General features: G+C 37.6%; 1 long non-coding RNA gene across 1 annotated transcript; it reads right to left on the bottom strand.

The window, feature by feature from the left end:
• Positions 1–6,532: 6,532 nt before the first annotated feature.
• On the bottom strand, positions 6,533–24,290 carry LOC122732396. Its single transcript, XR_006353620.1, has 2 exons — positions 24,187–24,290; positions 6,533–6,879 (listed from the first exon to the last, which is right to left on the bottom strand). It is a non-coding gene; the product is annotated as an uncharacterized LOC122732396 (long non-coding RNA).
• Between the last annotated feature and the right edge of the window lie 1,507 nt (positions 24,291–25,797).

Below are 25,797 nucleotides of genomic sequence, written 5' to 3'. Positions count from 1 at the left end.
ATTTTTAATTTGTTCATTTTCTAGGGTTTTTTTAGTTTCATGTCCAATTCATTGATCTGCTTTTTCTCTATTTTGTTGATGTAAGCAGTTAGGTATATAAATTTTTCCCTAAGTACCATGTTGGCTGCATCCCATAAATTTTGATATGTTGTCTCATCATTGTCATTTTCTCTAATGAAATCATTCATTGTTTCTATGATTTGTTCTTTGACCCACATGTTTTTTAGGATCAGATTATTTAATTTACAATTATTTTAATCTCTATTTCAGTATTGAATATATTTTTATTACATTATGATCTGAGAAGGATGTGTTTACTACTTCTGCTTCTTTGCATCTGGTTGTAAGGTTTTTATGCCCTAATAAATGGTCAGTTTTTGTGTAGGTCCCATGTACTGCTGAGAAGAAGTTATATTCCTTTCTATTCCCATTCAATTTTCTCCAGAGATCTATCATATATAACTTTTCAAGAATTTTACTAATTTCCTTAACTTCTTTCTTGTTTATTTTTTGGTTAGATTTATCCAGTTCTGAAAGGGGAAGGTTAAGATTACCCACTAAGATAGTTTTATTATCTATTTCCTCCTGTACCTAATTCAACTTCTTCAAAAATTTAGATGCTATACCATTTGGTGCATACATGTTAATATACTTGCACTTCTTAACCATTAATTTTCACATTACTTAGATTTAATAAATTATGTCAACTTATCTCTAGCTATTTCACCCCTGATGATCATGACCTTTTCATGGCAAATAGCCTCAATCCTCAAGTCAGAGAGCTAGCTCACTGACCCAGAAATTATAAGATCATTGATTTAGAAGGCAAAAGAACCTGAGTCCCATCTAGTCATAGAACTATAGAGTTAAAGCAGTGGTGTTGGTAAATGCTTAACAATTGGCTCAAAAATTTACACATGATACACTAAGTTCAATCTATATTATTAAAATATTCTCTATCACTTTCTTAAGTCTTGACAGTCAACTGAATAAAAATATCAATGTCTAATTGGTAACATTTACTGATTTCTGACATGTAAATGCTTACACTGAAAATTTAACAAACGGCTCCAGCCCATATGAACTGGCCCCAGAGTTTCCCTGGCTGAAAGAAATCTTAGATTTCATCTAGTCCAGCCCTCCTATTTTACAAAGAAGAAACTAAGACCCAAAGAGCTTAGAATTCATTCATTCATTCATTCATCCATTCATTCATTCTTTGCCTCAGGTCATACAGGTAGTAAGTAACATAGATGAGATTTTAATACGGTTCCTCTAAATTCAATTCAGGGCTTTATGCCATGTCATCTTATAGCATGGGTTACCTAATAATTCTAAATGACAGTAATTTCACTTTTTAAAAAAAACCCTTTCCTATATGGTGTAGAGTATTCCAAAAACATACATGTTTTTCTAGATGATTTTTTTTTTGGCTAATAGAGTGTCCCAGAAGTCTTAGTTCAGGTGAAAGCTTTAATACCTTGAAACTACACTGAGGCTTTGGGGACAATGGTCCCAGAGAGATGGCTGGAGAAAGAAAAGCCTAGTATAGATACAGTTGAGAGAGAACTATGATATAATTTGTGTTTTTATGGGAAAGAACTAACTTTCTTTGGCCTTTAAAGACATATTAATCTTTTATTGATGCCTTCTTATGCCCCCAAGTGGTACTTTTTCCTTCAAGATATGCTCTTATGGGGGGCAGCTAGATGGCTCAGTGGATAAAGCACGGGCCCTGGAATCAGAAGGACAAGAATTCAAATCCAACCTCAGATACTTGATACTTACTAGCCATGTGACCCTGGGCAAGTCACTCAACCCTCATTGCCCCACCAAAAAAAAAAAAAAAGATATGCTCTTATGGAGAGGAAATTCCAATAAGACATTTCTGTGAACTATGAATGTGACCTATTAAATGTCCCTTTTGGTGACTCTGGTACCCCTTCCCCCCATCTTAGTCAATATTGGTGCAACAGCTGTTTTCATTAATATCAAATTGCTTTTTATAATTTCCCCAGATGCTGTGGTTTTTCTCTGAAGCAAGACCCAGAAGTTCTAACTTGTTTATAGTCTTTCCACTTAAGAAATCACTAACAAACCTTTTGCAATTTCAGCTTTTAAACTCATTCCACTTACTTACATATAAAAGAAAGCAATTTGGGTTGCTTAGGGTATGACTTGCAAAATGGCCTAGCCTTCTTAGAGATTTTGGAGCCAGGGGAAAAATAAAGTGATGGTATATCCTTAAAGTATATTTCATGTAGTTACCTTAATTTCATTGGGGCACAGTGGATAGAGCACTGGACCTGAAGTTGGGAGGACCTAAATTAAAATCTCACCTCATACACTTACTAGCTGTGTGACCCTGGACAACTCACTTAACTCCAGTTACCTACAACATCTTCAGTCATCTTGGCATATATATCTTGCCACTGGACCCAGATGGCTCTGGAGAAGAGCATGAGGTTGGTGACTTTGTACAGCCACAGTCACTTAAATCCAATTCACTGAAAGTCATGACATCACCCCGATGTCATGGTCCTCTTTGAGAACCAAAGACAAACAACAAATAAAACAAACCTCAATTTGTCCACTATGTGTTCTCTCCTACCTCCATTTTCCTTTGTGTAAGGTTTCTGTTTCTATGTTTCTATGTCTTTACATCTCTCTTCTGATTTACCAAATCTTATTCACCATTAATGACCCAGTAAAAAAGAATTATCAGCTCACATTGAACTCCTTCTTCTCTAGTGCTTTTGGGAAATATTACATAATTATCACCCAATTACACACTGTTCTGATATTTAGTTAGTTCAGTATATAGAGCATTGGGTCTTGAGTCAGGAAGACTTGAGTTCAAATTCTGACAGACATTTTCTAGCTGTATATATGTCTATGTCAATAAGAAGTGGATTTGAAACCAAATATACCACTTACTATATAGAGAAGTTGGATTACAGAAATGTAATTTTTTTTTCATGACCTTCCTGCATCACTCTCATTTCTCTGTCTATTTTTTCCTCTACATCTCTTACTTTTCCCTCTACTTCTCTTACTTCATCTTCAAAGTCCTTTTTGAGTGCTTCCATGGCCTGAGACCAATTCATATTTTTCTTGGAAGCTTTGGATGTAGGAACTTTGACTTTGTTATCATCTTCTTATGAGAGTGTATTTTGACCTATGTTACCAACAAAGAAACTTTTGATGGTCTGCTGCTCTTTCTGCCTGCTCATCTTTCCCACCTATTTCTTGGCTTTTGACGCCTTTTAAAAGTGGAGCACTACTTCCAGGATGCATTGTCCCAAGCTTCAGGGGGTCCCAGGTGGTAATTTTTTTTTTTTGGTGCCAGGTGGTACAATTTAAGGAGAAGCTTGTTCCCAGCCAGCCTATCCTGTAAGTAACCATGGGCCTGCTTACAGAATTTTAAATTTTGAGGTGGAAGGGACCTTATGTAGTTTAACTTTTTCATTTTACAGATAAGGAATCTGTGATCCAGGCAAGATAAATGACCTTTTCAAGGTTACTCAAGGAATGACTATCAAGAAAAAGAGAAAAGATAAACTGGTATTGATTCACTTTTTTCACCTCCTATACAATTATCTAATGAGATAACATGTGTAAAGCACTTTGCAAGCCTTAATATGCTACATAAAAGTGAACATAATAATTGTTTTCTTATTAAATAAATATTTATTACTATCAAATTGTGATTATGATTTTAGTAACATGTCATCCTAACATGAAGGTATGAGAAGTCTTCATTTGCTATCTTCCTCCATTCTTCAAGTCTTCTGACTTAATCAAGAATTACTCACTCCCAGGTGTATCACTTTTCTGTGGAAATCATCTGCAGTGAGCCCTGTTAGATAGCTTTTAAAGTCCTCATCTGACCTTCTATCTATCCATGCAAAATAACCAGGATCTCTGTGTTCTTAGAACTTGCTTTGAACATGATTCATTTCCATTAGTCTCTGGGATTACCGAAGGTATGACCTGATCTATGATAAAACCTGCTTGGTTTGTCTTTCCCGCAATTTTCCTTCTTGCATAAAGAGAAGAAAGAATGGTGATTGTTCACAACAGAGAAAATCCTTCCTGCACATACACTGGGCCCCTCCCTGCCCCTTGATAAGTATTTGTATTTGTCTTACTGGCCACCAGGAACAAACAGTCTTATTGTATGGTAATATAGAGATTCTAGTTAACATTTTTTTCTTTCTTTCTTTCTTTCTTTCTTTCTTTCTTTCTTTCTTTCTTTCTTCCTTTCTTTCTTTCTTTCTTTCTTTCTTTCTTTCTTTCTTTCTTTCTTTCGAGGCAATGAGGGTTAAGTGACTTGCCCAGGGTCACACAGCTAGTAAGTGTCAAGTGTCTCAGGCCAAATTTGAACTCAGGTCCTCCTGAATACAAGGCCAGTGCTTTATCCACTGCAGCACCATCTAGCTGCCCCTCTGGTTAAGTTTTGATTCAGCAAAATTATTTTTTGTTTCCCCTTAAAAACAAAATAAGGATAAACTGGTTAGGACTCTCCTTTTTCACATCTTATTGCAATGCAACAACATGCTCTTCTAGGAATAGTGGTAAGAAAGGTCATCATTTGCTCCCCTCTTCTATTTTCCCCTTTATCTAGGGAGCCACTGTTATCTTGCCACTGGTCTCTGGTGACCCCAGAGGAGAGAGTGAGGCCTATGAATTTGCATAGCTCTGCCTTGCTTAAATCCAATTCATGAGAAAGTTAAGATGCCACCCGTGCGAAAACAACCACAGATTGGAAAAAATGTAGTTTACCAGCTGCCAGCAAGAGACCAGGTAGCATTTTAGTTTATTGTTGTTTCAGATGGGTGTGGCCAATGATGCCATGAAACCAATTTGAGTCAGGCACAGGTGAGAACAAACCAGACACTCTGGTACCATAGAAAGAACTCTGGATTTCCGGTCAGAGGACCTGTGCACACACCTGTTTCTTACCTATGTGACATAGAGCAAGTCTCTTAATTTCTCTCTGCCTCAGTGACTTCATTTGTAAAATGGAGGAGGTGGACTAGACAACCGTGATTTTCCTTCTAGTCCTAAATCTTTGATCCTGTAATCTCGACCACATCCAGAAGGTCATTTTGAGCTCTGGAATTATATTTTAGGAAGCTGCAGAGTTGAGAGAAAAATACTAATCATGATGATCAAGGGCCTTGAGAGTTTCCCCTTCCCATTGCCCTTACCATAGGAAGATTGACTAAAGGGCCTGGGAATGTCTAACCTAGAAAAGTTTGTGAGGCATGGCAGTCATGGTATATAATGGGTAGAGTGCTGAGCCTGAAGTCAAGAAGACCTGAGTTCAACTCAGGCCTCAGATTCTTGTTAACTATGTGACCCTGGACAAGTTACTGAAATTCTCTAATACATAAAATGGGCATAATAATAACACCTACATCCTAGGAGTCTCTATGAGGGTCAAATGAGATAATACATGCAAAATACTTTGCCAACTTTCCATGTTCTTCTAATTTTATTACAACAACTCTCATTATATCTAGGTCACATATCCATTTTGACTTTATCTTAGTAAATGGCATAAGATATTGGTCTATGCCTAGTTTCTGCCAGACTGCTTTCCAGTTTTCCCAACAATTTTTACCAAGTAATGAATTTTTATTTCAAAATCTTGAGACTTTACACTAGTCAAATGTAAGATTATTCTATTTATTTGCTGCTGTCAATTGTATGTCTACTATAGTAGCAGCCTAGTAGGCCTGGGTCCAGTTGGGTATACTCTGGCTGTGAGGTGGACACTCTGATCATGGGAAATAATACAGTTGATCAGCTTTCTGGGGTCAGTTAGAGGGTACTCTTTCCTTGGAAAAGCAAAACAGTTAATTAATCAGATAGTGGTTAGTAAAACAGATAACAAAGCAGATGTGTCAAGGACACCCAGAAGTTGGGCACCTTGAAATTTATAGCAGGAGTTTAATTGGGTCAGATGTGCTTGCTCTGTGATTAGGACCAGGTAGTGACAATGATCTTAAGTTAGGAATATGACATATTTACTGTTTTATGTATCCTACTCCCCAATAGCTAGCATCCTTACTCCCCAAACAGCTGTAACTTTTCAGTTCTAAGTCTATCTCTCCTCCCTCTTTTATCCTCCTATAAAAGCATTGTCTTTACTGTGGCAGAGGGAGGAATATTCTATAAATCTGCTCCTCCCCAGGTGTTAAAGTTTAGATTTCTTCTCCTGGTCATACCTCTGTGTGCCAAATAAAAAAACCTTTTACTTAAATTTTGATTGGATTGTGTGTGCGAGTAATACTTTGATAGAGGGATATTTTTCAGATCCAGTTTTATGGTGTCATAGTTCTGGTGTTCAGGGTATCATCTACTCTTTTCCATTGATCTACCTTTTTATTTCTTACCTAATACCAGATAATTACTGCCTTATTAAATTATTTAAGATCTTGTACTGCTAAACTTCTTTCCTTTACATGTTTCATTATTTCCTTTGGTATTCTTAACTTTTTGTTCTTCTGAATGAACTTTAAAGCACTGTATAAATGCTGTTTATTATTGCTGTCTTCAAGTATTTCAAGGACTATCGTGTGAATATCTTTTGTTCATACTTTCCCCAGGTTTCCTCCTATATCTCTCACCCATACCTCTCTCCCTCCCCAAAAGCCACAAGCTCTAAAGAAGTACTTTAAGTATTCACTAAGGACCCTAGAGCTTGTGGTCTTTTCCCAGTCCAGGAAGAGAGGCAACATTGCATGAATTGGGTGGGGTTGGGCAGGTTTCCACTGGTCCAGGAAGATTTCAAAGGGGTTCACCAGAGACTGGAGAGAAAAACTAGTCCTGGGAACTGGATGGTGGAGGCAGCAGTATCCTCAGAAGCACCTGAGGAGGAAAATGAAGTCAGAGATTGTGATCAGAAAAACAGAGACCCCACTCCAATCATAGACAGTGGTGCCAGTGGTTAAGCATCTGACCATAAAGAAATACCTCTGTGAAAGAGGTATTTGAACTGTGTCTTTCCAATAGACCAAGAAGGCCCTAAAAAATTTCCCTCTTTTCAACTTCCCTCTTCCCATTTTTATTGGTTACCAGGCATTCTTATATGATATATTTTCTTATTATTTCTTTTTTTGTTTCTATATCCTGATTTTGTCATCTTTTTACATAAAATATATCATGGGGTGCTCTGCACCCCAGAAGTTCTCTGGGGCACATCAAGGAACCTTCTCCTTGAGAAACTAAACCAGAGGACAGATAATGCCTCGAGAGATAAGCTGAACCAAATCGGACTCAGCTAGCTTCAGATTCCTACCCTTCATTCTGGTCTCCCTTACCCTGGGGAGATAAATTTGGGTGTGGCTGTGGCCTTTGTGTTCTGAAGAGGGATCTGTAGCCACCCCTCACCCAATTCCTCTAGTCACTACCAGTGTGTGGGGGGGGTGGTCCTCCACTCCTCACCCAATTCCCCCAGCTACCACCAGTGGGGGATGGTTCACCCTCACTAAAGGAACTTTCCAAAGGCAGATGGTCCACCCCCTCTATAAAAGTACCTACCAGCCTCCTGTTCGAGGAGATTTGGTACCTCTGAGCCATGTTCTTTGTGCCTATCTCCCCATGAGAAGTCTAAGGATTTCTTTCATGGTTTCCCTCCCCCCACCCTTCCCTTCCCTTGGCCCTAAATAAACTACCACCTTATTCTAACTGCTTTTGTGTGCAAGAGGGTGTAATTCTTTAAAGAGGAATTCCTAAGAACCCCAACCCCTAACTGAACCCGTACCCCATTTTCCCCCATTACAAATATATGGTCCACAATGAATGTTATAGATTATATGTTTGCACATTGGTTGAGGTGGGGTCTGTTAACAAGAGATACAAATGGGTAGCTGAAATTTCTACAGGATTTATTATAGGCTAGAGATTCTGATATGTGATCAATAGTTAGGGAATTTCCTTAATGTGGGGGTTGGGGGATTATGTTCTAAGTTTATTAATAATTCAATAAAGTTTCTGATTTAAACTGAATCTGTTTTTTACCCCCTTGATTCTCAATAAATGAATGGTTTTAATTATTTGCATGGTACACAGTTCAGGGGGCTCTGAGGGAGGCTGACAGGGAGGGTTGTGGTTAACCACATTGCAGAAGTTGGACTGATATAAATTGACCAAGTGCATTCAGCTTCTAGAGACAGAGCTACTGCCTTTTTGGGATCGTGCAGTGAAGGCTGATGGGCACCTACTTGTTCTGATGACCATGAAAAGTGAAGGGAATTTTGTTTTTCAGGAGAGGGAACAATAGGTAGCAACCCTTGGGCCTGGGGAAGTACAGTCTCCCAACCAGGGGTTTCACTATATTTCACTGAGATCAGAGCCATAAGACAAGAGAATGAGAACAGAAGTGAGAATTCTCACTAGTGGTAAGAAGGCCCCAAGTTTATCCTATTACTACACTGCAAAGTCGGCTAACCTCCACGGAGGGAGCAGGGGTGGGGGGGCAGTTCTTACCACTACAAATCTGGTGAGGTTTAGGAGAAGTTCAAACAGAAACCTGATGAGTCACTGAAATCATGACTTCAGGGCATAATTTAAAGAACCAAGTCAGAGATTCTCCCCAAGCAGAGTTCAGTAGGCTTAGGGAGATCTCTGAGGGCTTTTCATATAACTTGCTAAATCAATTAGAGACCCCAGATAGGGACCACCATTTGCCTCTTTTTGGGAAACTGAAATGAAGAATTTCTTATATCTATCTTTTTAAAGATGAATTCCCATTGCACCTGGCTTCCCAGTGGAGACCTGTGAAAGAAGAGGTACAGTTCCTAAAGGAAATGGGTTTGATAAATTGGTGGTACAGTGGATAATGCACCAGCCACGGATTCAGGGGGACCTGAGTTCAAATCTGACCTCAGACACTTGACACTTAACCAGCTATGTGACCCTGGGCAAGTCACTTAACCCTTATTGCGCCACAAAAAAACAAACAAAAAAAGGCAGATAAATTGGATCTATACGCCACACCTCCTCCCCACCAACCTGTTCATACTCTGACCAGACTGCCAGGAAGGGACAGAGGAATTAGATAGAGCCTTCTCAATGGAGTCCCACCTGAATAGGTGAGGCTTTAGCTATGAGTTTTCCTTGACACACAACCATAGAGGCATAGGAATATCAACTGATAAAAATTTAGAGGTGGTTTAGTCCAGCAGAGGCCATATGAGAAATTGTGGGCAGAGGTGCAAATAAGCATTCTGGGAATGATGAAGTAGATATTATTTATATTGACCTGCCACGTGGGCTGAGGGCATCTACAGTAGGGATCATTGAATATTGCTTCTGCAGCATGAGATTTATAAGAAAGCAATTGATTAACAACCTGTAGGGTGCTAGTGAAACTGTTATGATGTTGGTCTAAGGGCAGTAAGGACCCATTAGCTCTGTCTAAGCACAAGGCATCCCCTAAGGCTCCCACTGCAAATGGTATTCTTTTTTTATAATAAACATTTTTATTCATAGTTTTGGATTCTAATTTTTATCTCTCCTTCCCTCCCTTCCCTCTCCCTTCCCTGAGATAGCAAGCAATCAGATATGAGCTATACAGGTATGATTATGTAAAACATTACCATATGCAAATGGTATTCTTGAGTGACTGAAGTCAGTAGGAAACTTTAGAGATTATTCTACTTAGCACAATGGCCAAGGTCCTCTTAAGGTTCAGATCATCTAAGCTACAGGACATCAAAGGGATCAGAAGTCACATGCCTAATTTTGTGGTGACCTGGAAGCTTTATGGGTCATATTTGTGGTAGGTAATCAGAGAGAGTACATTGTGGGAATGGACATTATGAGCTCTTGGAAGTCAGCATATGCATGAGGTTGGTTTTTGGCAAGATTTGTGTTGTCCATTTTGAGTAGCAATGAATGGAAAACTTTGAAGTTACTCAAATCACCTCGTATAGTTAATATCAAACAATACTGGGTCCCTGGGAGGATAAAAGATATTTCTTCTCTAATGATGACAATGAAACAGGCTATAAAACATTTCCTTATACAAATGACCCTACAACAACTCATTGTAGCCAGTGAAAAAGGTGGATAGCACCTAGCAACATACAGTAGACTACAGGGTGCCAAACAAAATTAGTGTGTCCTTTACTCTAGCTATTTCTGATTCATCATTGCTACAGACTTGGTAGCCCAGTCCCAGAATAAGTGGCATGTAGTCACTGACCTTGCTAGTAATTTCTTTATTTGCATTTTTTGCTTGTTTTTTTGAGGTAAATATTTCTTTATTTGTTTTTCAATTATGCACAACTTGCCATTCTTTCTAAATATATAATAAAGTTATCATGTCAATGTCTTTTTTCCCTTTCTTCTTTCCTCCCCTCCCCAACCCCAGAGAAGGCTACCATTAGACACAAATGTGTGTGTGTGTGTGTGTGTGTGTGTGTGTATAAGATCATTTTATACAAACTTCTGTTTATTGGCTCTTTCTCTGGACAGAGATAGTATTTTCCCTCATATGTCCTTTGTAATTAATTTGAGGATTTATAATAGTCAAAATGACTTGCTCAAAGTTGTTCTAAAATCAACATTGCTGTTACTGTATACAGTATGTTCACTTAGTTCTCATTTTGCTCTTCATTATTTCATGCAAGTCTATCCATGTTTTTTTTGTTTATTTTTGTTTTTGTTGTTGTTGTTGTTTTTGTGGGGCAATGGGGGTTAAGTGACTTGCCCAGGGTTGCACAGCTAGTAAGTGTCAAGTGTCTGAGGCTGGATTTGAACCCAGGTACTCCTGAATTCAGGGCTGGTGCTTTATCCACTGCGCCACCTAGCCGTCCTCTATCCATGTTTTTCTATGATCATCAACCTCATCTCTTCTTATAGTGTAGTAGTATTCCATCACAATCATATCCCCAATGAATGGGCATCCCTCCAATTTCCATTTCTTTGCCAATGATTTCTTTTCTCTTCCTTTGGATGAGACTGGTCATAAGCAGTTTGCTTTAAGCTAAGATAGAGTCCAATATACTTTCATTATCTTTCTCCAGGATTATATTAACTTGCCTTCATATTATCAGTTTGTCAGAAAGACCCGAAAGAGTCCTCCATTCCTGAAAGCATATATGCACACCACTACATTAGTCATATAATATTGACCAAGACAGATGAGGCCATAGTAGCTGAGTTTCTAAATTTTATGATGGCTTATGTGAGGTGTAAGGGGTAGGAAGTTAACTCCCCCAAATACGGGGTAGAGAACGCACAGTCAAATTTTAAGGAATATAATGGATGAGAAGAACCCAATTCTGAACACAATATGGGATAAGCTGACATTCCTTCCCCACAATTTACAAAGAAAGTCCAGAAGCTTATTAGCTATCCGGGGTTCTGCAGAACCCACATTCTTCACTTGAGTAGCTGGCTGGATCCCATTTACAGAGCATGTATAAATCTACCTTTTTTGAATGGGGACCAGAACTATTTACAATCCATTAAGAGCCTTTCCCTGGGCCTTTATGACCCTGTAGGGCTCATATATTTGAAAGTCTTCTATAATGCTCAGGTAAAGTGAAGCCTTTGGCATGCACCAAGGGGTGACCAAACCAAATACCCATCAGATTTCTAGAGCTTCAAGCTTCCTGAAACATACATTCACTATACTACTATTGAAAGGCTGTTACAAGTATCCAGTGATGGGAGCAGCTAGGTGGCACAGTGGATAAAGCACCAGCCTTGGATTCAGGAGGACCTGAGTTCATATCTGACCTCAGACACTTGACACTTACTAGCTGTGTGACTTTGCCCTACAAACCCCGCCCCCCAAACCCAAAAACAACAAAAAAATCCCCCAAGTATCCAGTGAACTTGGAACTAGTTAATAGTGAGTAGATGACGTGAGGTCATACCTTCATCCTTTCCCCAGATTTGCCTATTTTGAACTAGGCATTGCAATATAGACTCACCAACAAGATGGGTAGGGCAGTGGTCGCCTCTGTTGTTTAAATAGTAAGGTTACATTCAAGATGGAACCCTCCCATGGCCCTTGGGTTCCCTTCACAAACAGGGTGCAGCTCTGACAAAGACTAAAATCTCCAATCGAGTCCAGATGCCCTTGAGTACCCTTAAGTACTTTTAAGTATGTTTAAGTACACATAAGTACATATATGTATATATAAGTACTCATTTATATTAGTACTTATATAAGTAAGTGCTTATATATAGAAGTATATAGCCTTATACTTGTATATAGAAGTACATATAAGTACCCTTAAGTACCCCTAAGTACTCTTAAGTACGCTTAAGTATGCTTGAGTACATTTAAGTATGCATAAGTACCCTTAAGTACCGTTAAGTACCCCTAAGTACTCTTAAGCACCCTTAAGTATGCATAAGTACCCCTAAGTATGCTTGAGTACCTTCAAGTATGCTTAGGAACTCTTAAGTATGCTTGAGTACCTTTAAGTACCCCTGAGTACCCTTAAGTACGCTTAAGTATGCGTAAGTACCTTAAAGTACCCCTTAGTATGCTTAAGTACCAGTAAGTGCCCTTAAGTACAGTTAAGTACCCTTAAGTACCCTTAAGCATGCATAAGCATGCTTAAGTACCAATAAGTACCCTTAAGTAACCATAAGTACCCTAAAGTACCCCTAAGTACCCTTAAGTACCGTTAAGCACCCTTAAGTACCGTTAAGTATGCTTAAGCACCGTTAAGTACTGCTAAGTACCCCCTAAGTACTCTTAAGTATGCATAAGTACCATTAAGTACACTTAAGTATCCTTAAGCATGCATAAGTACCCTTAAGTATGCTTGAGTACCCTTAAGTATTCTTAAGTATGCTTAAGTACCTTAAAGTACCCCTTAGTATGCTTAAGTACCAGTAAGTACCCTTAAGTACAGTTAAGTACTCTTAAGTACCCTTAAGCATGCATAAGTATGCTTAAGTACCAATAAGTACCCTTAAATATCGTTAAGTACCCTTAAGTACAGTTAAGTATGCTTAAGTACCCTTAAGTACTCTAAAGTATGCATAAGTACCCTTAAGTATGCTTGAGCACCCTTAAGTACCTTAAAGTGCCCCTTAGTATGCATACTTAGTAAGTACAGTTAAGTACCCTTAAGTATGCATAAGCATGCTTAAGTACCAATAAGTACCCTTAAGCAACCATAAGTACCCTGAAGTACCCCTAAGTACCCTTAAGTATCGTTAAGTGCCCTTAAGTACCGTTAAGTATGCTTAAGCACCGTTAAGTACCGCTAAGCACCCCTAAGTACCCTTAAGTATTGTTAAGTACCGTTAAGTATGCTTAAGCATGCATAAGTACCCTTAAGTATGCTTGAGTACCCTTAAGTATGCTTGAGTACGCTTAAGTACCTTAAAGTACCCCTTAGTATGCTTAAGTACCAGTAAGTACCCTTAAGTACAGTTAAGTACCCTTAAGTACCCTTAAGTATGCCTAAGTACGCTTAAGTACCTTAAAGTACCCCCTTAGTATGCTTAAGTACCAGTAAGTACCCTTAAGTACATTTAAGTACCATTAAGTACCCTTAAGTATGCATAAGTATGCTTAAGTACTAATAAGTACCCTTAAGTAACCAAAAGTACCCCTAAGTACCCTTAAGTATCGTTAAGTACCCTTAGGTACCGTTAAGTATGCTTATGTACCGTTAAGCACCGCTAAGTACCCCCTAAGCACTCTTAAGTATGCATGAGTACCATTAAGTACACTTAAGTATCCTTAAGCATGCATAAGTACCCTTAAGTATGCTTGAGTACCCTTAAGTATGCTTAAGTACGCTTAAGTACCTTAAAGTGCCCCTTAGTATGCTTAAGTACCACTAAGTACCTTTAAGTACAGTTAATTACCATTAAGTACCCTAAAGTATGCATAAGTGTGCTTAAGTACCAATAAGTACCCTTAAGTAACCATAAGTACCCTAAAGTACCCCCTAAGTACCGTTAAGTATCATTAAGTACCCTTAAGTACCCTTAAGTACCGTTAAGTACCCCTAAGTACTCTTAAGTATGCATAAGTACCATTAAGTACACTTAAGTATCCTTAAGCATGCATAAGTACCTTTAAGTATGCTTGAGTACCCTTAAGTATTCTTAAGTACGCTTAAGTACCTTAAAGTACCCCTTAGCATGCTTAAGTACCAGTAAGTACCCTTAAGTACAGTTAAGTACCCTTAAGTACCCTTAAGTATGCTTAAGTACCATTAAGTACCCTTAAGTACCCTTAAGTATGTTTAAGTACCATTAAGTACCCTTAAGTACCATTAAGTACCATTAAGTACCCTTAAGTATCCTTAAGCATGCATAAGTACCGTTAAGTATGCTTAAGTAACCATAAGTACCCTTAAGTATGCTTAAGTACCATTAAGTACCGTTGAGTATGCTTAAGTACCTTTAAGTACCCTTAAGTACCATTAAGTACCGTCAAGTATCCTTGAGTGCCTTTAAGTATGCTTAAGTACTCTTAAGCATGCATAAGTACCCTTAAGTATGCTTAAGTGCCCTTAAGTACCCTTAAGTACACATAAGTACATATAAGTACCCATAAGTATGCATAAGTACCCTTAAGTACATATAGGTACCCTTAAGTACTCATAAGTACCCATAAGTACCCTTAAGTATACTTGAGTACCTTTATGTACCATTAAGTACACTTAAGTATGCTTAAGTACCCCCTAAGTATGCATAAGTACCTTTAAGTGCCCTTGAGTACCCTTAAGTACTTTTAAGTATGTTTAAGTACACATAAGTGCATATATGTATACATAAGTACTCATATGTATCAGTACTTATAAAAGTAAGTGCTTATATATAGAAGTACGCATAAGTACCCTTAAGTACCGTTAAGTACGTATAAGTACCCCTAGTATGCTTGAGTACCTTTAAGTATGCTTAAGTACTCTTAAGTATGCATAAGTACCATTAAGTACACTTAAGTATCCCTAAGCATGCATAAGTACCCTTAAGTATGCTTAAGTGCCCTTAAGTGCCCTTAAGTACCTTTAAGTACACATAAGTACATATAAGTACCCATAAGTATGCATAAGTACCCTTAAGTACATATAGGTACCCTTAAGTACTCATAAGTACCCAAAAGTACCCTTAAGTATGCTTGAGTACCTTTAAGAAGTACGCATAAGTACCCTTAAGTACCGTTAAGTATGTATAAGTACCCCTAAGTATGCTTGAGTACCTTTAAGTGCCCTTAAGAACTCTTAAGTATGCATAAGTACCATTAAGTACACTTAAGTATCCTTAAGCATGCATAAGTACCAGTAAGTACCCTTAAGTACCATTAAGTGCCGTTAAGTATGCTTAAGTACCCTTAAGTGCCCTTAAGTATCTTTAAGTACCCCTAAGTATGCCTGAGTACCCTTAAGTATCTTTAAGTACCCCTAAGTATGCCTGAGTACCCTTAAGTACGCTTAAGTACCCATAAGTATGCATAAGTACCCATAAGTACTCTTAAGTACCCTTAAGTATTCATAAGTACCCTAAAGTACCCTTAAGTACCCATAAGTACCTTTAAGTACCCTTAAGTACGCATAAGTATGCATAAATACCATTTAGTACCTTTAAGTACCCCCTAAGTATGCTTGAGTACCTTTAAGTACACTTAAGTACTGATAAGTACCCTTAAATACCATTAAGTACCCCCTAAGTACTCTTAAGTACCGTTAAGTATGCTTAAGTACCGATAAGTACCTTTAAGTACCCCCTAAGTATGCTTAATTGCTTTGTCCATTGTAAGAATGGTATGCAAACTGTTCTTCAACAGGCATTGATCCTATAACAAGGGAATACTCTCATGGATGGTGATCCTGGCAATTAAAAAATGTTTGAGATACATTATTTCTGGGTGATTAAATCATTTTATTAATAAGGTCAATGCATTTATTGATCAAAGAATGGTCTTTTGGCTATCTCTCTTAGACCAAAGTCAATCATGGTGGTGGGCTTACAGTTTATACAGCCTTAGAAAAGTAGGTATTCCCCATCGTGGGAATCAACCCTAATTGATTAACAATTAATGAGAGAAGGAAGATGTCACCCTTGGACAGAGAAACTATCTCTATACCTGAACCACCAGCAGCCTTAAGCAATCTACCCAAAGAGTTTATGCCCGACCCAAGCCTGAGCAGAACACAATGGCTAATCTAAGTAGGTGGAATATGAACATCTCATGATCAGCAATGTACTTCAAGAGACTGAACTTTTTAAGATCAGGACTTCAGAAAAAAAAGGGGAAATTCTGGATCTCCCCAAATCAATAGTTATTAACAATCATTTCTCTTCCCTCTCAGTGGGCTGAGATTTAGGCTTTATGTCTGGCATGTAAGAGGGCCTTGAAGGATGAAGCAGATAAGATACTCATCTACATTGACTCCTGGACAGTGGCTATGGGTCTGGATGAGTTGTGTTCAGCCCGTAAAGAATGAGAGTAGACAATCAAAGACTCTTCCCTTTGAGATCAGGCTCTCTAGATTTCTTCCACAAACAGATAGAAAATCACCATGAAATGAATGCGAAGTAGCAAAAATAAAGGGGTAAAGCAGTTCTTCTCCAAAGATAACTTGAGAGGACCTCAGGGGAGACTCCAGGGGTTGAGGTTTGGCCTGAGTGAAGTGGGCATCTCCAGGCTGACTCCACTGAATTAATAAATAGCAGGCCCTGGGGGCAGCTCCACTGGGAAGTTGAACAGGCCCTCAAGAAATTTCACCTCATGAATTTTAATCTTACAACCTCACAAACTTTCATCTAATGAAAAACAGCTGAGTGAGGGAAGATTGAAGGACAACCCCACCCCACTCTGTGCTGTTTCCCATAGTCAGGCCTAGCAATGCTGACCAGAACCATGAAAGATCTTATTATTTATAAAGTATTATGCAAAGTCCTGAGGATCCAAATAGAAAAGCAAGACCACCACTTGGCAATAGCAATGATTCCATTTGAATGATTTAGCTAAAAGGATAATACATTACTAAGTATCTTTGATCCAATCTTTAAAAAACACACTATTTAATTTTCCCTCTCCTTCATATGAATATGGGTGCCATATTTTTTTTTGTAAATTCCTTTCACAAATACGTTTGGTATTAGCTTATGATTTACTTTATACTTGTGCCACATTTGTCCACAAACCATTGCAAAATTTCAATAATAGCCAGTGACTAATCTTGAATTATAGTTCCTGGTAGCTGGCTTGAGGGATATGCTTCTGAAACACGTTTTTACAGTTGTTTATTTTAGCTGTCCATTAACTTCAAATGCTTTACAATCAAGTGGTAAAGAGTTGATTTATATATGCTGGGGTTATTTGTTTAAATGACCATGGTCCCTCTCATTGCCCCACCCCCCACTCAACAGTAGAGCAAGAGAAAAACTGAAAAAAATGAGATAGAAATACTTTATAATAGCATTCTCAACATTTTATGTGTTATGGACTCCTTTCATGTGTCTGGTAATTTTTGCATGGCATATTTATAAAAAGTGATCATACATGCTATTATATATTTACACACACACACACACACAAAACTTGTAAACTAATAAAAAACAAATAACGACATCCTTTGCTGACAGTGGATTAAAATATAATTAATATAGGACCTTTAAAGAAAGGATTGAAACTCAAAATGGAGACTAAAGAGTAAGATTCAAAAGAAATGATGAGTCACAGAAAAAAAATTATAGAAAAGTAATACTTGATTTCATCAAATAAAATGAGAACATTGGGACAGCACATAAGAACTTTTGGGATGCAGTTATGAGTCTTTGAAAATTTATATTAAGAAAAATGTTGATGAACAAAGGAAAGAAAGAACAGATTAAAGAACTGGACATACAACTTCACAAAAGAGGAAAAATCATGCTAGTCCCAACTAGAAAAAAAAAACACCAGAAATTCTGAAAGCGAAAGAAAAGGCAAACAAAATTAAAAAGAAAATCAAATGACTGAATTGATAAGTAAACCGAGTAAACTTTTTAATTTTTTAAAAAGCTAACAACAAATTATCATTTGATCCAGTTTTTAAAGAGAGGAAAATTAAAATTATCAAAATAAAAAGGAACATTAAAAACAAATGAGAAAAATTTAAAAATCATTATTTAAAAATTATATCGCTCAATTATATTTCAGCAAAACTAATTACTTAAATGAGTTGAATGAATAGGAAGAATACAGTACCAGAAAGAATACAAGACCAGGTCTAAAAAAAGAGATTGAAATAATTCTATTTCAGAAATAGAGATTGAATAAGACATTAAGGAAATATGATGGCTCATTTGCTCTGCTTCACCAACAAGCACATTTTTTTTCTTCAATTTACATTGGATTCTTCTTAGCACACATCTTGTCTGACCCAGCCTTCTCATGGAGGCTAATTTATTGTCACCAGCCATTATTCTCCCCTAGTTTCTTTTTTTTCAATTCAATAAATATCTCATTTAATTTTTCTCTAGAAATAAGCTAAATGTAAATTAATTTTTACTGGACATTTTAAAACCTTACTGGTTTGTTAAAAAAATAAAAGGAAAACTACTGCTTAGTAAATAGCATTGTCCTTTATTTTTCAGAATGTTGTGTAAAATGATTGGCATTATGATATAAAGCACATCTAAAGAAATCCAAGTTTTCTCTGCCAAGTTTTCTTTTCATTGGTTTTTGTTTCCATTGTTTCTTTCTACTTGTGAAACAACACCATTAAAGTCATCCAGCATTTGCAAGTTTATATTCTAACTCACTATTCTTTTGACAGTCTCCTCTTTGTGTGGGTCAAATGTTTGCTGACTAAGGTGCTTTCTGGTCCCTTTTGGTCTCCTTGTGTTGGCAATTAAATTAATTGGTTAAACTTTGGGTGAAACTATTATGGCCATAGTTCATGTAATTTCTGTTGTACAATTCCCGTTTTCTTTTTTCAATTACTCATTGAAATAATTCAGGGTTGCATAGTTTCAATTGTTTGCCATATAGTTCTTCTCACTATTATCCTTTCTTCTTATCTTTTTTAATATTAATTCCGAACTTAGCTCTCACAAATCAGTGACCTGACTATACTTAGCACAGAACTTGGCACATTATAAACATTTAATAAATTCTTATTGACTCTTAGACTGATTACTTGACTGTACACAAGATAGCTACCTCAGGGATAATCCCCATATCAATAATGTCTTTTTCTTTCTGTTAAAATTAAGTCAATTTTATGGTCTTATTTGGTGCCTATAATACCCAGTGTTTTTTTATTCTATTTTAAAAAATTATAATTATAATTTTAATAATTATTATTATTAGTGGGGCAATGAGGATTAAGTGACTTGCCCAGGGTCACACAGCTAGTAAATGTCAAGTGTCTGAGGCCGGATTTGAACTGAAGTCCTCCCGAATCCAAGGCCAGTGCTTTATCCACTATGCCACCTAGCTGCACCTACTCTATTTTAAAAAGAAAATGTTTATGATAGAAAAGTGTGATGTTTCCATGCAATCTACAAGTCTTTGGCCTCTCTCAATTCTTCTTTGTGAACCATGTTTTCCTGTAAATTTCTCCTTATCTATACTTACCCCATTTTTGCACTTAAGTCTCCAACTATCTAGGTATATTTTAGTTTGATTTGGAGAATCTCTTCCAGTTTCCTCATAGAATTTCTCTGATTCTTAATCTTCAGCCACCACTGTTTGTACATAAGCTGCAATTATTTTCATGGTGATTTTTTTGCAGAAATTAGTGCTGTAATACATGATGACCAGATAGGCCTTGAAATAATGTTTGTTATGGTTTTGAGGTATACAATAAAAGCAGCAACCCCTCCCACACCTGTCTTTGCTTCTCCATGGAGCACCTGCAAACTATCCTTGCATTTAATTTCAATGTCCTTTTTTTCTTTTTTTTTTTTTAATAGCAAGAATATCAAGATTGATGTGACTCAGCTCCTCTAGCAATATATCCACCTGTTGGACAAGGATCTGACAGTTAGAGTTCTCACAAGCAAAAATCAAGTTTGCTAACAGTCAAACAATAGTGTTATTCCTAGAAGTCAGTCAATAAACATTTATTAAGCATCTTGTTGTTTGTCCTTAATTCTCGAAGGACAGGTGTCATGACTTGTACTGAACTGGATTTAAGTGAGAGAAGGTTGTGCAAAGTCACCAACCTCACTCTCTCCTCCAGAGCCATCTGGGTCCAGTGGCAAGATGTGTTATTAAGATGACCAGAGATGATCCTGGATGCTTAAGACAATTGGGGTTAAGTGAGTTGCCCAGGGTCACACAGCTAGTAAGTGTCTGGAGTGACATTTGAACTTAGGTGCTCCCAACTTCAAGGCCAGTGCTCTATCCACTGCATCACCTAGCTGCCCCTACTAATCACCTACTGTTTGCTAAATATCAGGGATACAAGGCAAGGCAAGAAAAAACATCTCTCAAGGAGCTCATGGTCTAATGGGAGAGACAATTACTACATAAAAACAAATTATATTTAAGATAAATTGGAAATAATCAACAGAGGGGAAGCATGAGATCCTATAAAAAGTAGAATGTTTTCTGGGTCTTGAAAGTAAGCCTTAGAGGACAAGTGGTAGAAAAGAGGGGGAGAACATGCCAGGCATTGGGGCCAGTCAGTGAAAATACATGGGGCAGCTAGATAGTTCAGTGGAGAGGGTACTGAGTCAGAAAGACACCTCTTCCTGAGTTCAAATCTTCAACACCAGCTATAGGACCCTGAGAAATCACTTCACCCTGTTTACCTCAGTTTCCTCATCTGTAAAATGAGCTGGAGAAGGAAATGGCAAACCACTCCAGTATCCTTGCCAAGAAAACCCAACTCATGAAGAGTTGGAAATGACTGAAAAAGGACTAAACAACAACAAAACCACAAGAACTTAAAATACATAGATTCAAGAGATGGAATATCTTTTGGAGAGAATAGCAAGGAGGCCAGTGTCACTGGATAACCAATTCTCATTTTCCTATCACTCCAACACCATCACTGCAAAAGAAAAAATAGGCTGTAAGAGGCCAAGGGCAATCTTAAATTTCCTATGTTTCATCGATTATCATGGCAAAAATAACCCATAGCCAGATGTCCAGACTACTAGTGATATGCCTCTCTGTAAATAAGTAATCTGGATCTTGGAAAATAGGCTTAAGTATTCTGTGATGCTTCTGCTGATATATATATATACACATACTGCAGGTGATTTTGTTGTGATGGTACTTTGGACCCTCCAAACTTCATTGCCTATATTGTTGATATTGTATTAGGAGAAAATTATTGAAGGTATTTGAAGGAAGGGAAAATCCCCAAGGCTTTGGGCCCTCAGACTTTATTAATTCCAAAACAGGGTAAGAAACAAGAAAATCAATAAGCTCAGACTTTATTAACTCCAAAAAAAGGGTGAGAACAAGAGAACATCAGTAACTACCAACCGACATGCCCATCCTCAGAGCTATAAGTCATCACTATGTAAATCAAGGGCTTCTTCAATGAGGTCATTTGTAGGGACCAAACAGGTTTTCACAACTTATAGTCAACAATATACCACATCTTTGCCATCTCACAACTAATTAAAAGATGAGAATACAAGATACTATTATGTTTATAGTTTGCCAGTAACAACAACAGCAAAAACATTTAATTCAGTAGAACAAAATGTTACTATACAGGTTCTTTTCCAACAATGTCTCCCACCCATTCATCAAAGATTGTCATGTTTCCTTGCAAAATATAGCAACAGACTCTAGTTGATGACCCTCTGCTATGTCTCCCTGACATCAGGTGAGGCACGAAACATTGAGAGCTATAATCACCAAAAGTATGCCTGAATACTTTTGGTTCACCCTACATATGTGTGTTTTTCCACCCAATGGATGCTTGAGATTTGGGATTGTCTTAATTTTTTGCATTCCCGGTGGCTGGTTCAGAATATATACTTAATACTTATTGATTGATACTTTTCATTATAGTTGCTAGAAAGATTCCTGATAATAACACATCCAATCAATCAATTAACATTGATTAAATATCTACCTGTGGTGGCTGTTCTTGCTAACCAAATTGTTGTCAACCGTTGCCCAGGAACCCCTTGTGTTCCTCAAGTATGTTTCTGTATCTGAAGATACTTTAGAAATTAGTACTCCAGGGGCAGCTAGGTGGCACAGAGGATAGAGCACCGGCCCTGAATTCAGGAGGACCTGAGTTCAAATCCGGGCTCAGACACTTAAGACTTACTAGCTGTGTGACCCTGGGCAAGTCACTTAACCCCACTTGCCCCGCAAAAAAAAAAAATTAAAAGAAAAAAGAAGAAATTAGTACTCCAGAGCCTATATGTGTGTAGTCAGGGGAAAAAGGTGGTGCTTAGTCTGTGATTTAGAATTGGGTTCATTCTGGTGCAATAGGAAAAGTCCTTTGGGAAAGATGACTTTCATGAGTAAAACAAACAAACAAAACCCAAAATACTTTTAGCAGGTACTCCCAACTCCCATTTTCCTCCCATGCATAAATATTTGGCTTGGTTAAAAATAATTAAGTGTAGCTCAAAGGTCCCCAAATCATGAAATTTGCAGAACGAATTGATGCTAGTGCCTTATCTTTTTTGTTGTTGTGTCAGCCACCTTTTCAGGCTATTCCCAGAAGGCTAACTAGCTTTCACTCTTATCACCCAAGGTTATCGCTAGTTAGCTATCCTGACGGGAAATGGCAAACTCTATGTTCCCTTGTGCAATCATTGAGGCTATTATGGAAATGGAGTTCAACTGGACCCTTTTTTTTTTTTTTTTGGCAAATAAATATTCACAACCTCATTTTGTTTGCAAAACTCTCCATAACTGATATATTTGTAAATTAGTCCAACCCTTTTTTTTTCCTTTTTTTTTTGTGGGGCAATGGGGGTTAAGTGACTTGCCCAGGGTCACACATCTAGCAAGTGTCAAATGTCTGAGGTCAAATTTGACCTCAGGTCCTCCTGAATCCAGGGCCAGTGCTTTATCCACTGCATCACCTAGCTGCTCCCAACCCTTTTTTCAAAGGTAACTAAAATGTCCATATATTTCTCAGTCCTGAGAACATCCCTTTAAGAGTTCAAAGGCAGAAAGAAATGTCCAAAGTGCACCAAAATATTCATAGAAGCACATTTTGTGGTAGTGAAGAACAGGAAATAAAGCAGGTACCCATTGGTAGGAGAAATGGATTAACAAATTGTGGTACATGAATGGAGAATTCAGAGAAACATAAGAGGATGTTTAATGATGAAGACAAGAAAACTATAAGGAAAACTGTTCAGTGATTGCAACAATGTAAATGGGAAGGAAGGAAGGAAAAAGGAAAAAAGGAAGAAAGAAAACAATTATGTAATTAAAAGACCCAAGCTTTGCCTTAGAGACAGTTAAATGCTTTAACTCATTTCAATAAGTGTTTGAACTGTCATTTCAACTGATTCTCACAATAAATTTTTGAAGCAGGTACTATTATTATCATTTTAATATTCCCAAAGAGCAAAATATAATTAAGAAAAATGGGGAGAGGGAAAGATATATTTGGAAATGCAAATGATGTAATATGTCAATAATGTTTAAAACATGTTAATAATGCATACTTATAATGACTTACATGTTGACATACCTGTTAATTGCTATGTTAATGATATATGTTGAGTACATGCACACATATATAACATTACCATGTGTAGTGTGTTAATTTCCTTTCAGTTATTTTCCTGACATGCATTGTTTAGTATATTACACTTCTTCCTCTCTCTTCTTTCCTCATATATGCTAACATACAAGCTAAGGTCTATGTCTTTGTAATGAAGATTCTTCTCCCTTCTGTTTAGAATACACTTCTCATTTTAAAATCATCTTTCTTCAAACTATCAGGCATTTCTCACTGTCTTAGACCAGCAACGGTAGAATCAAATTAGCTGATTATATATATATGGCATCTACAGTGTTTAAGCAAATCTTTGTTATAATTGAATATTGAGAAAAGTGGGAAACATTATTGCCTACATTTAACAGCTAAGCAAACTGAATAGCCCATGTTAGAGATACATCAGAAAAATGTGGGGCTGTTTTTTGGTACAGGTATCCTTTTGACCCTTGACCTTGGACTTCTAGGACACTTAACTCTCCTACATGGGACTCTTGGCAAGCCCTGAGGACGATGATGAACTCCAAGTACTTACCAAGTCTATTGTATCAGATGAATTAGGCCAGGTGAGGCCCGGAGAGAATCCTGGATGTAGCTGTCTTTCCCCTCAAGGCCAAAACAAGGCCCCTTTCAGAGATTCATAGCATTCCTGGTTGTGATTGTAGGGGCGGGACTACTGATAGGAGGGTAGTTACTGATAGGTTCCAAGTTCAGGAGGGAGAGAGAGTTGAACCTAATGATTTCAGTATTTAAGGTCAGGGCTTGCAAGCACTCCCCTCTCCACTTCAGGCTTAGCCTCCAAGGTCTGTCTGGTTTATTGTTCAACCTAAATTAAAGAAAAGGAAATACATTAATTAGAAGGAGGGCTTGGGGGGAAACTAGTTTTTCCTTTTTTCTTTGATCTCTTTGGGATACCGACCTGCTAGTGGTAATATTGCTGGGGCAAAGAGTATGAATAGTTTGTTAGCCTTTTGGTATAGTTCCAAATTATTCTCCAGAATGGTTGGACCAGTTCACAATTCCACCAATAGTGCCTTAGAGTCCTTATTTTTCCACATCCTTTCTAGCATTTATCATTTACCTTTACTGTTATGTTAGCCAATCTGATAGTTGTGAGCTGGAAGTTCAGAGTTATTTTAGTTTGCATTTCTCTAATCAATATTGATTCAGAGCATTTTGATATGATTATAGATAGCTTTGATTTCTCCTGAAAAATGCCTGTTCATATCCTTTGCCCATCGATTGGGGAATGAATGGCTATTATTATTTTTTACAAATTTGGCTCAGTTCCCTCTATATTTCAGAAATGAAGGGGTTTGTTTGTTTGTTTGTTTCTTTGTTTGGGTTTTTTTTGGTGCAGGGCAATGAGGGTTAAGTGACTTGCCCAGGTTCACTCAGCTAGTAAGTGTCAAGTGTCTAAGGCTGTATTTGAACTCAGGTCCTCCTGAATCCAGGGCCAGTGCTTTATCCACTGCACCACCTAGCTGCCCCCTGAAATTTTTAATTAGAGAAACTTGCTTTAAATCACTCCACCCTCCAATTTACTGCTTTCCTTCTAGTTTTGGCTATAATTGGTTTTATTTGTACAAAACTTTTAAAATTTTATGTAATCAAAATTATCCATTTTATTTCTCATGATGCTTATACTCTTTTGTTTGGTCATAAACTCTTCTCTTATCCCTAGATATAACAGATAAAATTTTCCATGCTCCCCTAATTTGCTTATGACAGCCCTGGGTGGTGTCTCATTTGAATATGGTGAAGACCTTTGGCCACAAAGCCATTTATTAACATCATTTCAGTACAGGATCATCGTCCCTAGGACCAGTCTCAAAGATACTTGGTGCTGCAGGTAGAGCATCAGATTTGCTGTAGATATTGCAGAACCCCACCAATAACATGGGAAGATCTGCATGGAGCAATGGAATGTCAAGCAATTGACAGGAGGTCTTCTTCCCTGATGATTATTGCCTCTAAGTAACTGGTGGTGCTTCAGGGGATAGAACACTAAGCTTGGAATCAGGAAGACTTACCTTCCTGAGTTCAAATGTGGCCTCAGACACTCACTAGTTGTGTGACCCTGGGAAAGTCACTCAACTCTGTTTGCCCCAGTTTCCTCATCTGTAAAATGATCCGGAGAAGGAAA

The sequence above is a fragment of the Dromiciops gliroides genome, chromosome 6 (genome assembly GCF_019393635.1).
Source record: "Dromiciops gliroides isolate mDroGli1 chromosome 6, mDroGli1.pri, whole genome shotgun sequence".
Taxonomy (NCBI): domain Eukaryota; kingdom Metazoa; phylum Chordata; class Mammalia; order Microbiotheria; family Microbiotheriidae; genus Dromiciops; species Dromiciops gliroides.
The sequence above is the reverse complement of the archived record's forward strand: the minus strand, read 5'-3'. Positions and strand labels throughout refer to the sequence as shown.